We start from the raw sequence: 18,043 nt of genomic DNA on the forward strand, positions 1-18,043 counted from the left end.
GCAACCATATTATGTACAAGGATAATTACTTTTCTGATATTCAACTAATATAATAACATGGCCTTTGGCAAAATAATATGTTCGGAAAAAATCATAACATTATAATCATGGACTTATCTGTATCTAGATCTCATATAAATAATCATATATATACAAATCATCTCATAACTACGGGCCATAACGTATTAATGAGGCAAATCATCTCTATAAGATATGAAGCATATCTATAATCATCTCACATATAGGAGGCACCTCACTTCCTAGAGGCATAATGAATCGATAAGCATAACTCAAAACTATGAGCATATCACATCTATAAGATGTCTCGTATCTATAGGCCATGTATCATGACTCTGAGCAATATTATCTTTGTACGCCATTTAATATGTATAAGAGGAATAACATACCTAAAGGCCCAATATCACTTATAAGAGGAAATAGCATCTCTAAAGGACTAATATCATTTCTATAAGGAATATCATGGGCATAAGTTCTTAGTCACTATCCGGGGTAAAATACAACATTATCCCTCATACATGAAGCAACTCACGTAAATAAGTCTTAATAGTCTAAGCTAGGCCTAATATCTGTAACTATGTCCCTAATTGCTAACACAAGTTTTGGCCTAAATGTGTTAGGCTAACCCATTTCTAATCCTCAATTCCCATATATAGGCAATCTACACCTCAAACTAGGCTAAGGGATTAAGTTCAACTTCTAGATGTCAAGTAAGCCACAACCAATCCTAATTTATGAACTTCGAGTAGAAACAAGGGCATTTGTATCATTATACCCAAACCATGGTTTGAAGATCACTAGACTAGCCCAACTAAAGTTAATCATACTAACCATGATTCTAACAAATAGACTACATACCAAACCTAGAATTATATCATATCTATGCTACATATTAGTTCAATCTAGGGAGAAGACAATAGGATTCAAAAGTTACAAAGAATTTCACCTTTTGGGTCAAAAACACTCATCTAATCCCCAAACTACAATAATTAAGGCTAAGTCAATCTACCCTTAATCAAAACTATCATTCACATTCACATTCCATACATAACACACATCATCATTGAAGAAGAGTAGGTAGAATCCTACCTCAAAGCCGAACCAAAAAACTTACATCATTCACCACCCATCTATCTTCACTTTACAATCCCTAAAACTTCATCACACTATCAAATTAGTATCTACTTATCCATACGAGTCTACTAATACCTATATTACACTATTATGCTTCAGCTCTAGAAACAAATAGGTTCGAATTATGGAAATTGTATTTTTGATGTCATCACAATGTTCATACATGAACAAGAAATCATAACCCTCAATAAATGATTAAAAACAAAGCTAATTTGGGGCTAAGACACAACCCTAAACTAAATTGGGGTATTGGGTCAAAATTAAGAAATTCAAGCATGTTTTCGAGGGATTCTAACCTTAAATTTAAAGAAATTCATGATAATAGATGATAATAAAGCTTTTAAGTTACCCAAAATAATCATTTTTGAGTTATCATACCCATTTAGGGTTTTTCTCTCTCAAGGGTGAAGACACAGAGCCTAAATTCACAATATTGGGGTCTATTTATAGACCCCCAAGCAAGGAGATATGGAGATCGCCATCTCCTGGATTATATTAGCGTAACAACAATTTCCATAGGTCTCACTGCAATCACCATAGTGTGATTATGGTCCCCTTTACCCGATTACAGTGCAATAGATATCAGCCTTGGAAAATTTTCCAAGTTTGCCACAATGCCTCGGGATTCATTAAAAATTTGATTTTCACAAATGAACTATGTAACCATACAAAATTCAATGTTTCAGACACGTTGGCCAAGTTGGATTTTCAATTCGAGGTTGTTTCAATCAAATGTTGGTCCCACACCAATATTTTCAAATTTTCAACTTTTCAACCAATAGAGCGAATTGAACTCAGGAGAATTAGGGCCCTAATCAAAGGTCTACCTAGCCTAAAGCCAATATTTTAGAGTTGTTGGCATAGTAAGAATTCACATATGAGATTATTTTACTGAAATTTTTGCTCGATGGTCATTTGGAACTAGTGAAGACTTATAAATAGGAAATTGGTTCTAAAAATTAATGAACTACCCGATACCCAAACAATCAGTCCCAGCAAGTAATAAATGGCTTGGAGAAGCTAGGAAGAAACTCAAACAGAGAAAATAAATGAAATTATGAAAAAATAACAAAAAGGGTCATTAGACTATATATATATATATATATATATATATATATATATATATTCTTATTATATATAAGTGTATACATATGTTCTTATTAATATTATATTAAATTTGATACGTATAGTAAGCTATTTATATAATTTGAATACGTATATGCTAAAAATAAATTTTAGAATATTAAGAAGCATCGATAAAATTAATTTTGAAAGAAAAAGAGAATTTGGGTCAATATTAACTCAACCTCAATTTTATTTCACTCAAACCCAATTGTTATTCACAAATTTCAGCCAAAATATTTTTCTCAAACCCAGCCCCAATTTCCACATCCACTTCATTAATCTACCCAACATCATATTAAACAGTCATACACCACTACATCAATAAATAAATACAAAATCTACCTACCAAATACAAACTAATCTATTCCGTTAATTCTTTTCTAATACAAGAGTCCCAAAAATTTTCAAATATATAAGTTTGTGTATGTATATCTATATATATATAATATAATTTAGATATATAATATTTATTATTTTTTCTTTATTCTTAAATTAAATCAGAACCATCAGATCATTTGACCGAACTATCAAAATTTTGATAAACAAAGTGAGTGCCAATAGACACATGTCTCTTTTCTCATACGTCTTTTTCTCTCCCTGAAAATCCAAATCATGTGTAACTTCCCTTTCCTGAAAAATCATTTCAATCAACATCCATTCCCAAAAATAAAACAAAAAAACAACGACATTCTCTCCTCTTTCTTCTTCCTCACTTCTCTACTATGCCAAAAATAAAAACCCTAACCTCTACCATAGATGACCACTGCATGCACATCACCATACAAGAATCTCTCTTGTCCTTCTCCACCAACTCATGAAATAAAGAAAAATTAGAAAAAACATACCCACAATGGTATAACAACTCATTGATGGTTTCAAATCTGCTATTAATGGCCTCAAAAAGCTTAAAATCAAAGAAATCACATGTTTTTTTAATTCTTATCTCAAATACAAATTTTAAAATTTGGATTTCAGCTATAAATAGTTGGATTCAATTTGCCATGAAAGCAGAGGCAAGAAAGATCAAGAAATCAAATTAAAGACCATGTAAAAATTGAGAAAAGAGTACGGGTTAGAAGGGGTCATAGAGGTCAAAAAAAAAGGAAGAAAACAGAGGGAAAACAAGAAGAAAAGTTTGATAAAAAATGTTTGAAAGGGTGAAAAATAGAGAGAAAAAACAGTGAAGCAAGTGAAAATTCCCAAGGAAGTCTTATAGTTTGTTGATTTCTTTTGATTTTTGTCCAAATCAGAATCTCCAGGGTTGATTTCATCGCAAAAAAATCTTTACCATCAAAGACCTAGTCTTGCTACTCAACATCCGATAATACTCCTTCCTCATTCACTTTATCACACTCATTTTCCCCACTAGCTTTTGCTTCTTTTAGCTTGGAACTAGCCGTTTTGGCCAATTTGAATTTTGTACAAAAATGTGAAATGGTTTTAGTCTATTTGGTTTGATTTATTATGGGGATATGCTCATAAAGTGTTTTAGACTGAGGAGTAATCCTAAACAAATTCTTAAGTATAAGGTTAATCTAAATGGGGTCGACTAGTCTAATAAATTAATTATTGGTGAGTGCTGAATTGGATGCGAAGCGGTTCTCAATGTTAGTGAATTTATCTATCATTTGATGGTATATTTTTAGAGTATTTATAACCTTAAATTCACTGAGAAATAATTTCAGAGAACTATTACCTACTAAAATTTCCTTTTTTAGCCATTTAGTTGGTAAGCCTTTGTCCTTCTCTTATTTTCATTTTTTGCTTCAATGTGCATCTGTTTTGAGTCTTGAACATCCATAGAGGTGACTCCATATCCCACCTTGATGTTACTGCTGCTTCTCTACTAAACATATAACCTAGTCTTGATTTTTGGTTGTTCAAATATGTAGTTGTTTTGTGCAACCTTTCCATTTTCGTACGTTGATAATGTGTAACATATGCGAATTTACCTCTCCCCTATTTCTTCTTTAATATTTAAAATATGGGATCACAAATAGGTAATGCATGTGTACCTTATTTAGGCTGAACCATTTAAGAGTATTAGTCACTGTTATTGATCACTTTTTGTTTCGGTGTTCAAATTGTTCTCCAGATACTCGCAAGGGGTTTTAATAAGTTAAACATGTTTTCTAACTTAACTCATCGGATTTATAACTTAATCTCTGTCTATTTTTCATAGATTTAACAGCAAGAAACTTTTTAATTTGGCTATAATTCAATCAATAGTTCCTAAATTGACAACTTGACTTTTAGTACTCGTTCTTTTTAAAAATTTTCAATTAAATTCATAAACTTTCTTTACAATTTGAATTCCATCGATTATCTATAGTACTAGTTTTTCCTAAATGTACTAGTTCTTTATTTCCTAAGTTTCCACACCTTACTTTGTGAGATTACATTGAATACATCGTTTATTAGTTTCAAGATAAGCATTGCATAATTTAGGTCTGCTCAATGAGGTAGAAAGGTCTAATGGGTCTTTATAGTTAGATAGTTAAATGATCGAATGAAAATGTTAGAAATTCTATTTGATTCCCTAGGATTCAATCAGTCATTTTGTGCCTTTCAAAATGAAGAGTGATTTGTATTTAATTCACTAGTTGTACCTGCGTAGTATAGATATGACTTCTTGTTCTCTATTGTTTCTATCTCCTCTAATCAATCTTTTAAGTTTTCCATGTGGATTTGATTTAGAACTTTACGTTTTAAGTTCACCTATATAATAACCTAGAACAATGAGTGTTAATGATGAATCCAAATTTGGAGTTCAGGTAAAAAATAATTCCTGAATTGGGGGTGCATATCCTTTCTTTCTATGTTCTGTGATTTAAGTGGTCAATTAAAGCCAAGAATTAACTTTTAATTTGTGGTCTTTGATGAACAATTGCACCTTCGTATGGTTTGCATTCATTTTTTTTCTATAAAGGGTCAACAAAACCCTACTCAAGTTTGTTTTACTTTAAACTTAGAAACACGGTAATTATGAACCCAATGTAAGTTTTAGTTTGTCGAGAACTATCTTTTGGGAGCTAAGTCTTGAACATGTTTTCCCTTGTCTGTTGTAGTTTAAATATGTTTTTATTCAATTATACTTTCTCCTCTCTTTGCACTCTTGCATTGCCTCTCTATTACATAAAAATTGCTAATCTTTATTTTTTTTTATTTTTATGTACACTCTTAGGAGCTAGAGTTCTACGATGGAACTCCATTCGACCAATAGTATCAGGTTAAAAGCTATAGGATCATCAAAGTTTAGGGTCTACATCGTTAGGAGTTGATTCTTTTAAGAAAAACATAGTGTATCTTCTACTGTTTTTACATTTTTATGATATTGACATTTATTTTACTAACCTCGCCTTTATTTGAATATGTATTTTTGTGTGGTTTGATTGAATTTGAATTAACCTTATATTTGTTTAAGTTTTGTTTAGCTTCAAGATATCTAGAATTCGTTTTCATCAGATAATCATTTGTCCATTGAACATTTATAGGTATAGTAACACATTATTTAACCATTCTTTTTACATTCATGAATCGATAAGTTGTAAATAAAGGAACAAATTTTTATCTTAAACATACGTAAAAATAATGAGTTTTTTTTTCTTTAAAATTTTTTCTAAAGATGAAGAACAATTTCTTTCAAAAATGCTAATTAGGCATTTAACTCGTCTTCATTGGATCTTTTAAGTAAATCACTAAATGATGTTAATTAGACAAGCCCCTTTTTATTTGACAAGTAACTCGCCATCATGAAATGCGATTTTTATCCCATATTTATTTCTCAACTTCATTTCAAGGTTTTAGATTTTCTAAAGTCTTCAAAACTCAAGGTATACATGTGTTCTTATGCTATTGTATGTGAGGTATATTTTATCACTATTATTTTATTATTACTATTACTTTACTTCTATACTTATCAAATTATTATTATTTATATATTTCATCAACTCCATCGTATATATACATTTAATTATACATTTTATCTCCCACTTAGTTTCAATCTAATGGAATCATATAAAATAAATTAATCTTCATATTTTTCGTACACTCTACAAACATTGATGTTTATATATATAAATCCTCACTTACTTGAAACTACTTTCTCTACTCTAAAATGATTTTATTCACCTTCTTAACACCATGCGTTTTTAAACTTATTATTTATAAAATCACACTACTGTTCTCCCCGTTTCTTTGTTTTGAAAACATATATATTTTGCAATATATATGTTTTGCAAACGTATATATTTTGTAATAAACACAAGAGTTGGTGTAGTGGTTCAGCACCTCATATCTTAAGCAAGAGGCTGTGGGTTCGAGTCCCATCGGTGAATGGAAAAAACTCTGTGACCAGTTCCCTATCGCTTAGTGCGCTGACTGTAGGAATGGAGGATTAGTCTCACGGCTGTCGGCTGTGGGGATACCTTGGGAAACCATATATATATTTTGCAATAATTTTACTACTTCTTGTTATATGATAGTGATATACATCTTTAGTTTCTTATCCTTTTTAGCAAATAATAAAAATAAATATCTTCCCAAATATTTTTCTAAACTAAGCCTAAAACCTATATTTGGATAGGCTCTGAGGGGTTCCTAACATCTTCCCTTTGAGTAACCAAAATCCTTACTTAGAATCTCAAAACTTTTTCGTAAGACTAAAATAGAGTTTTACATAAAAATGATTTTTCCTAAAAAATTTAGGTGGCGACACTAAAAATAATTTTTCAAAATTCGAGAGTCCTAGCGACTACCACATGTTGTGTGTTGTTTCAACCGGTTTGAAATAGGGCGTGAAATCAGATACGTCTGTAGAAAATACATCCATGAACTCTCTAAGAATTTGCACAAAAACCAAACGAGGTGATAAAGCAACATGAGTATCATGAATATAGGTGAAATAAAAAAGACAACCCTTTCCAATCATATGATGAGCAGTAGGCAAGATCTCACACCCTTCGTAATTAATCCAGAATCACCCTTTGTATTACCCCAAACTTTCTTTAAGTCAAATCTAGTCTTCAGAAGAGATAGTGATAACTTCCTAAATGATTAATGTTTAAATCAGTTAGCTTTCTAATGATACCAATTTCGTCCAAATCCTGTATTGGGGTAAAAAGTTATGGACATTTTACTGTGAGCTGTCTGAATTGCCGAGGAGCAATAGAAGGCACAACTAACCATCGAGCTAGCGATGGACTATCACCCAGACCGTCGTAACTGAGGTAGTAAGACTACCTTCTAGTTGAACTACAATGGAAAGAGCGACGAAACGTCGAGCCAGTGATAAACCGTCGCTAATATGGTAGTAACCCATTTTCTGGCTAGACTGCGACACACAAAGCGATGAACTGTCAAGCTAGAAATGGACCATCATCCAAGTCATCGCAGATCCCGTTCAAAAATTTTAAGCCATTTTTAAAAGGGTATTTAGGTCTTTTTCCACACATTTTAACCCCTAATTATACAAGACTAGAGCTCATAACTTCATTATTCACCTACAACACCAAATTAGGGTTACTGTCAAATATCAATCCCCAAGAACAAGATCAAAACCCTTCCTCAAGAAACTAAGAAATTCCTGTTCTTCAAGTTCAAGAACCATCAAGAAAACATCATGATCTGTGTTTCCCAATCCAAGAACGTTCAAGAAATGATATTTATCTTTCAAGATCCAAGCTTTTGAGGTATGTTTAGTGTTAATTCCTGGGTTCCTTTCACCCATGAAGCTCAAAAATCCTATTTTAAAATCATGAATTGTGAAACCTATGTTGTTGATTGATTATAATCACGTTTATATTGTTGTGCAACCTCCAAGTTTAAAGCTTTCATACATTTTTATTAAATTTTATTAATGTATGGATTGAAATCGATGAAATTGAGTTGAATAAAGGAACTTGATGTATTAAGTTGATTTTCATGCTTAATCCCTAAATTATTCATACTAGATGTTTGATAAATTTCTAAGAGAGTAACATTTATGCTTATTGACTCAATAGTGCTTAAATGATGAATACATGTTTTATCCTTATGTGTCAAAATGACTCTCATGCTATTGTGATGCATTGAACTTGTTTGATAGAATGCCCATGAGACTAGAATTTTGTAACCATGATATATTTCAATGCATTCCTATTTATGTACAAGAGTATGAGAACCAAGTGCTTCATGAAACTCTCAAGTGATTGTATTATGAATTATTAATTATGTTCATGTGTTCAAGAAGTGTTATATCTAGTTAGTTTCATGCTATTGAGTCCTGGGAGTACTTGTATCCAATACTTTAGCTGTTTACCTAGAGCGAGTGTCAGTTTTATGATAATCTCAGTCAAGCCATGATCAGTAGAATTTAGTCAATTATATGACTCAGGAAAACTCAGTAAATTTAGTATCAATCTAGTAATCTCAGTAATCTTAGTAATCTTAGTCAGTTATAAGATCTCAGTAATATTTTGTCAGTTAATGAAATTCAGTAAACTCAGTCAAGTCCAGTCCAATATATTCAGTTCAGTGTCTATTTAGATTGGAGTAGGATTCAGCACTGAGTGAGCCCAAGGATGGGAACTCACCTACGAGTAGAGGGTGTGATTCTTAGAAGCAATCCTGTGCTCTAGAACTACGTAGCCAATGTCCGTTGAGACATCAAACCTACTAGATAAGGGAAGATAAGGTGTCTTAACCTGTTAGATGAGGGTCTCACCATTCTCGTTAGAGTACCTGTTAGATGAGGGTCACTCACAGCTTGTCCTTACTAGTGGCACGGTATTGATACCCTTCTAATTAGGGTTACAGATTAAACCCTAACTCAGCTATAATAGCTTATTAGGGGCATGTCAATTAACGGACTACTTCCCACAGTCTCAGTCTCAAGTCTCAGTAATAAAACTCAGATAGTTCTACAGAATTCAGGACTATCAGATACAGTAACCCAGTATAGTACAAAACTCAGCTAGTTCTATCAGAATCTAGACTGTTAGATACAGTCACTTAGTATCAGTTACATCAGTTATTAGTAACTTATGATATCATTATTCAGACTTAGTAGTCAGTATTATCACGAATTAAGGTACAGTTACAATATTCATGCATGGATTCTCATATTCATGTTATATAGCCAGTTAGTATTGTTCATGCAAATGAAACCTTTGTATTCAGCCTACTGCACCAGCATACCAGTACATTCAATCATACTGAAGAATTTGCACTATGGTGTTTTATACCATAGGTTCAGAAGTACGAGCTCCTGAAAATCAGTAGCATTCTAGTTTCAGCAGTCAGAGCCAGTAGTGAGTCCTCATTATTCGAGGATGTTATTATTTGATTATTTCACTTCTAAAGTACTTAGTTTATTTTAGTAGTTGGAATTAGTTGAGAACATGTCCCATCAACTACTTATTCAGACAGTACAGTGTTAGAGGCTTTCAGATTATAGTATGTTCAGACAGTTATTTCAGTTGTTTTGGTATTGATATACCATATTTCTAGAAGTTATGTTTTATCAGATATATAAACCTTATGGCCTTTCATCCTTTTATTCAATATATATACAGTATATTATACAGTGTTCAAGTACAAATATCAATCATGGGTAAGCTTGTGGTCCTTTGGGGTCACGAGCACTGTGTAGCATTCTGGGTACCAGATTTAGGGCATTACACCCTTAGATTCTAACCTCGGAATACAAGAGGTAACTAAAGTCACAGTCTTGGAAAAATAATGCAAAACAACATGATAAGAAGCCAACCAACTTATACCAAGATAATATCAAAATTAACCATATCGAGAAAAATCAAGTCCACCCAAGTATCATGCCTCAAAAAGGTAACAATACAAAATTGGTACACCTATCCACCACTAAAGAATCTTCTAAGAGGGTAGATATAGGAATAGGCATAGCAAGAAACTCATACATATCGTCAATATCAGTATCAAAATATATAGATACATAAGAAAATATAAACCCAAGATCAAATAATACGATAATGGGATGATGGAAAACTAGGACGATACTTGTTATCCCTACATCATAGGTCTCTATTTTAGGTTTCCTAGAAAAATCATAGCACTGACCACATCCACTACCAAAATGAGTGACTCATTGTACACCTTTCATGAGCTCTCTAAGCTCCATTTTTAATACCTAAATAACCACATCTACAGTCCTATATACCACCTATAACTTTTAAAACTAGGGTTAGACAAAGATAAAGATAATATCCTGGTTAGGAAGAACAAATAGAAATGTAATGCCTTGGGGTTTTGGTCCTTAGAAATTTTTTGAGTCCTGAGCTTTTGCCCTTGCAATGACTCATCTTATGAGTCATAACATGTCTTGATGGGTCAGCTGACCCTAATAATAGAGGATCCAATAAATGGATTTTATGTTGCTATCATGGGTATGACTTGGGGATACGACTCATAAAAATACCTAATGAGTCATTGGGAGGGAATAGTAGTAAAATTAGTAATTTAGTATATAAGTTATACTCTGAGTTTGAGTGAATCACTATGAGTCATAAGGACTTGTTAGGAGTCATTGGGTACAAATCTTAGGATGTCTAGTGTTTACCTAAATAGGTTCTGTAATGATTACGATGAAACCCGACGAGTTGTAGAAACTCATTACAAGTGCTTCTAATGAGTCATAGGGTTAAAAATATGGAGGGTCTGAGATACTGCCTTGTTTATTACTCGTGGTGATGAGTCATAAGAAGTGGTTATGAGTCACTGATTGACCCGTAGTCAAGGGAAACACTTTTTCATCTTTTAAGTTAAGGGCATTTTGTACATTTCCCGTCATACTAAAATAAAAACCCACATTTTATAACCCCTTTAGGGTGGCATTACTACTCAAAAATAAACCTACGTAAATTCTTAAACACTCCAAAAGGCTCTCTAAATTTCCTCAAGCAACTCATCTTAAGATTTTATCAAGTTGGTCATCTAAGGGCTTAAGAGTCGATTTTTGTTCAAATTTATTGGTGTTTTAGACATTTTACTATTCCCTTATTGTTAGTTTATTAACAACATGTGTTTTAAAGTATTGTTCATGAGATTTTTATGATGGTTTTTAAATAAAGGTTGGGGTTTTGAATGTTTATTAATTGAAAAATGTTTCACATGGTTTATATATAATTTTCATGCTTTACTTATTTTTTTAAAATTGTGGGTGCATGGATACGGTTAATGAATTACGGAATTGTGATTTTCCCAAACTTTTGACTTTTGAAGTGGCTATTATCCCAACCCTATAATGTGAAATTGGCTTTAATTATGAGAAATTTGGGAATTTGTAAAATTAAACTAGCCTTCCACTATTGTATGATAAGGAAATTATTTTTGTATGTTGTTATTACCTTGCAAGTGTAGTTGGTATGACGATACCAACAATGTATGTCTTAATATGGAATGCGGCTAAATCAATAGGAATGTTTAATAGTTGTTTTAATTGGGCTCTAATAAGATTGTGTAGTTGAGTAGTGAAAGTAGAGGTCTGAGTGACCGATATTAGAAACCGTATTTGCTTACGTGGTTGTCAAAGTGACCAGGGAGGTTCGACTCTACCTCATTATTATTTGATGATTGGGGAGGTTTGAGCCCCCATAAATTATCACATAATAGGTTGCTTAAGTCACCTTAGTATATTATTAGAAGGTTCGAGTCCCCAGCGCATATATATAACATTATTCTCTAATTCTTGTTGCCACATACACTGAGGCCTGTCCAAGGGTGGGAGTTGAGGCCCATATAGCTCGTGGGTAGATGTTATAAAGATTGATCTGTATAATCCAGGATAAAGTTGTAAGTGCATATAAAACCTTGTTCCCCACCCCGGTATGTGAAGTATATATATATATATGCATTTGATTATGTACCTTGGTTTTGAATGATTTTAAATTATTGATCTTGATATTTTGTTATCCTTATCCCTAATTTATATTCTTGTGATGACACCCTAATCATCTTCAGACGTTATATCCCCATGCAATGCATGAATTATTCATACTTTGACTCCTCCTACTTAGTCATTAGGATTTGAGATCAACTCATAAGTTGACATTGAAATGGTGAGCTTCCATATATCTGAAGTCTAAATTTCATATTTTGTTCTCTTATGTCTTTGACTATTTATATTTGTTTTGGTTATAGTCGGGTGTATGTCCAGACACTTCATTGATATTTAGTTTTGGTTCATTGTTTAGAAGGCTTTATTTAAACTACTGTGGATATTGGTTGGTTTAGGTCAATCATTTGGTCAGTCAATCAGTCGTTGGTTATGGACTTGTTTTGAATTACCTTAAGGTTGTTGCACCCTTTCTAGTTATATGTTTGAAAGTTATCTATGATTGGGGTGTGTTGTGGTTATTTCGATTAGGTGCAGGGGGGATTTCCTGCCCACATGGGACCTGAGATACTCGTTACAACCAAGCCCTAATTTGGGTCGTGACAAAGATGGTATCAGAGACTAGAATTTGTGTCATTGGGTGTCTAACAAATTTGTGTCTAGTAGAGTCTTATTTTTGTATGTGTAGCACGCCATACTTATAAGGGAGAGGCTACGAGGCATTTAGGATTGTTTCCCTTTCTTGTTGTTATATTTCAAGCTATAATGTCAAAGGTCTTTAATCTTCTATAATTCTTATATGTTCTCTTTTTAGATCATGCCTCCTAGAAGATATGATGTTCATAGAAACTTCTCTGTCTAGTCTGAGGATAATGTGGATAGTGCTCGTTCAACTCCAGGAGTTCAAACCCAATCAAAAGGTGTTGCATTTTATTGCCCTAATGGAGCTATGCTGGTTTACCCTATCCATTTCCAAGTACCTCAAGTTGATGTGTCTAATGCTGAGTTTCGTTAGTTGATTTATTTTCTTACCCATTTTGTGGCCTCTTAGACTAATCGTTTTGCTTCTATTTCCCCATCATCTGAGCCCACTAGTATTAGCTAATTTATGAGGTTGATTTCTCCTATTTTCACTAGATCTAAAGTTAAGAAGATCCTTAAAACACTATTGATGAGATAGAAAAGATCTTCTGTATAATGCATGCTACTAATGTGGAGGGTGTAAAGTTTATTGCTTTTCAATTAAAGGATGTGGCATACCAATGGTATGAGGAGTGGGACCAGTCTAGGGCCGATGATGTTAGGTCTACTTTTTAGGATGATTTTTCTAGTTCTTTCCTTGACTGTATCTTTCCTCGGGAGTTGAGAGAGGTGAAGGCCAAAGAATTTGTGAATCTAAAGCAACACAAGATGTCAGTAAAATAGGATACCTTGAAGTTTCATGAGATATTGCATTATTCTCCTGAATTAGTGTCTAGCATGAGGGCTTGAATAAGGAAGTTTGCTTTGGTATTATCCCATGAGTTGATCTTGGAGAGCAAGGCTGTCTTGTTAAAAAAGGATACGGATATCTCTAGACTTTTGGTGTATATGCAACAAGTGAAGGAAGAAAAAAAGAAAGAAGAGGAGATATGTGAAAGGCAGAGTAAGAATTTTTTCTATTTATATCAGGGTGGAGTGCATAGTTGTAGAGATGGTGAGAAGTGGTCTTAGAAAAAGTGGGGCAATTCTAGTTCCTACTCTATGACTAGTTCTCCTTATCCAACTCCATTGCGTAATTGTCGTTCTTAGTATAATAGTGGGTTTAGAGCACTAGGAGACTAGTAATAGGCTAGTGGGGCTCAGTCAGCTCCGTCGTATCTTTTTGGGAGATTTTATGGTTAAGTGCATCATGGGTTTTTTGAGGAAGGGATAAATATATGCTTTAAATATGGTCCATCTACATAGGGATTGTCCTTCTAAGGTTGCTTCTGGGTCAAATAAAATTCTTGTTGCTACTTTATCTGCTCCTACACCAAAGGGTTCTACTTTTACTTCTGGCTCTGGCACTTGTCAGGATTGTCTGTGTTCTCTTGCCACTTAACAGGTTTCTGAGGCATTCCCTAATATTGTTACTGGTAAACTTAAACTCTTTTCTTATGATGTATGTTGTAAACTAGATCCTGGGTCTGCTTTCTCTTATATGATCCCTTATATGGCAATTTATTTGACTTTCAACCTAAGTGTATTTTGGAACCTTTCTCTGTGTTTAAGTGTATTTTGGAACCTTTCTCTGTGTTTACCCTAATGGATGATTCCATTGTTTCTAGAAGGTTCTATAGGGGTTGTGAGATATTAGTTCATAGTAGGGTATCCTTTGTAGATCTAATAGAATCAGACATGTTAGACTTTGATGTGCTTTTGGGGATGGATTAGTTGCATTCTTGCTATGCATGTCTCAATTGTTGAACTCGGAGGGTTAGTTTTCTTTTTTCAAATGAGTCAGTAATTGAATGAGAAGGTAGTTTCCTAATGCCAAAGGGATGTCTTATCTCGTATCTTAAATTGGTTTCCAAAGGATGCCTCTATCACGTAGTGCATGTTAAGGATTCTAGATCTGAAGGTCCTTCTTTGCAGATTATCCCTATGGTCTGTGAATTCCTTGAGGTGTTCCCCAATTATCTTCCAGGTGTACCTCATTATAGGGAAATTGATTTTGGGATTGATCTTTTTCAGGACGCTTGTCCTATTTCTATTTCTCTTTACAGAATGACTTTGGATGAGTTGAAGGAACTCAAGGACCTGTTGAAAGATCTTTCTTATAAGGTTTTTATACTTCGTAGTGTGTCTCTGTAGGGTGATATTTTTCTCTTCGTACATATGAAGGATGTTTCCCTTTAGATGTGTATTGATTACCACCAACTTAATAAAGTAACCATGAAGAATAATTATCCATTTCAGAGGATTGATGATATCTTTGATCTGCTTTAGGGTGCTAAGTTCTTTTCTAAGATTGATCTTCGGTTTGGGTATCACGAGTTGAAGATTAGGGAGTTGGATATCTCTTAGACTATTGTTTGAATATGATATGGTCATTTTAAGTATTTGGTGATGTCCTTTGGTTTGACTAATGCCCTAGCCGTGTTAATGGATCTTATGAACCTGGTTTTTTGTTAGTTCTTGGATTTTCTCCTGATTGTCTTTATTGATGATATTTTGGTATATTCGAAGAGTGAGGCAGATTGTGCTGATCACCTCTGCCTTATGTTACAGACCCTAAAGGATAAATGATTGTATGTGAAGTTTTCTAAGTGTGAGTTCTTGATAAATGTTGTAACATATCTGGGTCATGTTTTTTCTAGTAAAGGAATCATAGTGGATCCACAGAAGATCATGGTGATTAAAAAGTTGCTTACACCCATGACTCCATCAAAAAATCTGTGCTTCTTAGGTTTAGCCGGCTACTATAGAAGGCTTGCGTAGAGTTTCTCTTCTATTACAGACTTGTTGACTAAGTTAACTAGAAGAAAGTGAAATTATGTTGTTCTACTACTTGTGAGGGTAGTTCCAAGTAGCTAAAGAATAAGTTGACTTTGGATCCGATCTTCACTCTGCCTGGAGGCACTGATAGTTTTGTTTTCTATTGTAATATGTCCCTAGTTGGATTGGGTTGCGTGTTGATGCAGCATGACAAAGTGGTTACTTATGCTTCTAGATAGTTGAAGTTTCATGAGAACAATTATCCAACTCATGATTTGAAATTTTTAGTTGTGGTGTTTGTGTTAAAGATTTGATGATATTATTTGTATAAAGGCCATGTCGATATTTATATGAATCATAAAAGCTTGAAATATGTGTTCTCCTAGAAGAAATTAAGTCTCAGGCCAATGAGATGGCTTGAGTTGCTCAAGGAGTATGAGATGAATCTTCATTATCATTCAGGTAAAGCTACGTGGTTGCTGATTCAGCTACTAGGTTGGCCATGGAAAGATTGTCTCATGTGATTGATAAGAAGCGGTATTTGGTATAGGATATACATTATTTCGCTAATCATGGAGTTTGTCTCTTGGATTCCAAGAATGGTGGTGTGATTGTTCAGTAGGTGGCGAACTTATCTCTTGGTGCTGAGGTAAAGGAGAAGCAAGTGTTTTATCATATCTTAATGCAAATCAAGAATTATATAGGTAGGTAGAAGGTGATGCTTTTTGAGATCGGTGGCAATGGTATCTTAAGGTACCAAGGCTGACTGTGTGTTCCTGATGTTGATAAGTTGTGAAGAATTATTATTGACGAAGGTGTAATACCCCGAGAATCCCAACTAATAGTAGAAGCATGCTTCAGTCATATGAGAAATAAATTTTAGTAATTTATTAGTTTTATGATCAAGTTTGATGTGTATTAAGGCCTTAAATATGTCCTAGCTATTAGGGGGATCAAAACATCCCTTATCGATTGAATTCTTGAGAAGGATATTGGTACAATCAAATTCAAATGAGAATATCTTTCATTATGCTACTAATTTTTGATCTTATGACCCAACAACAAATATATAATTGAATTTTCTTTCCAACGATACCAATTTTGCCCAAACTCGGTATCAGGGTAAAAAGTTATGGCTGTTTTATAGTGATCTATCCGGACTGTCAAATTGATACGGGAAGGCCAATAGACCATCATGCCTGTAACGGACCGTCGCCCAAACGTCGCAACTGAGGCAATAAGACTATTTTTTGGCCAAAAAAAATGAAGGGTTGAAGGGACGGTTCGTCCCCAGTGCGACGGTTCATTGCCCAAATCGTCCGGGACCTCCGTTAAGCAATTTTAAACCATTTTTAAAAGGATTTTTGGGTCTTTTCCACCCTTTTTAATACCTAATTAAATCAAATTAAAGCTCATAACTTCATATTCATCCATAGCATCAAAATTAGGGTTCCTTTCAAGATCTACCCTTAAAAATTAAGGTTGAAACCCTTTTTCAAGAAAATTCAAGAATCAAAACATTACCATTCAAGAACCTCCAAGAGAAGCCTCCAATAGCATTCTTAAGTTGGCAAAAGTCAAATTTTTCCATTAAATCAAGCCAAATAAGGTATGTGGGGTTTGAACAAGGACAAATCTTTCGTCCTTGTGCCCAATATTATATTTTTCATCAAGTTTCTTATTATTTGAAATTAGGGTTCATACCCAATTATTATTATTTGAAGATTATGAGTTTACAAGTGATTGATTTTTGAATTACATGACTATTTTCATACATTTATGCATGTAGTGAGAATTTCTAGATTCTCACAGTTGAGTTTAAACATGATATAGGGATTCTTGTTTTCATTATTTTGATATTGCCGAAGTATTTTCAAGAAGCATATTGAGTATGACGTTTTGCTATGATATTACATGAGTATGTTTATATATTCGTGCTTATTGCTGAAATTTCCAGATTTTGAGTTGATTTATCAATAATTACATTATCAAGCAAGAACCTTTTGGTGTTTTAACATAAGTTTAAAATATGGGCTTTAAGCCTTAAGATTTAATCTTGATATTTTAAGAAGATTACGATTTTAAGCCTCTTTGATGATTGTTTACCAAGTTTCAAGAAAGAAATTGATCTTTTGATCTTAAGCTAAGGTAGTAATCCACATTATTCATTTAGTTCATGATCTAAAGCAAAGAGAAGCACAATTGGTTTTACTCTAACCCTTATGTTATTTTAAGGTGGTTTTCCTAAGAGTTCTGAGCCTAAGTATGGAAGAAGTATTTAGCACCGAGTTGGGCTTGATTCCAAGGTCTCATGCCCTAGAATTACGAGCCATGGTAGGATTATAATTTACCCCAAGTGGGTTAAGATAGTGATCACTAAAGTTAAGGTTCAATTCCGATGGCAAGGGTAGACCAACTCTCCCTAACGTGGGTAAGACATTGGACTCCATGTCAGCTCAC

The sequence above is a fragment of the Capsicum annuum genome, chromosome 12, assembly GCF_002878395.1.
Source record: "Capsicum annuum cultivar UCD-10X-F1 chromosome 12, UCD10Xv1.1, whole genome shotgun sequence".
NCBI classification, from domain to species: Eukaryota; Viridiplantae; Streptophyta; class Magnoliopsida; order Solanales; family Solanaceae; genus Capsicum; species Capsicum annuum.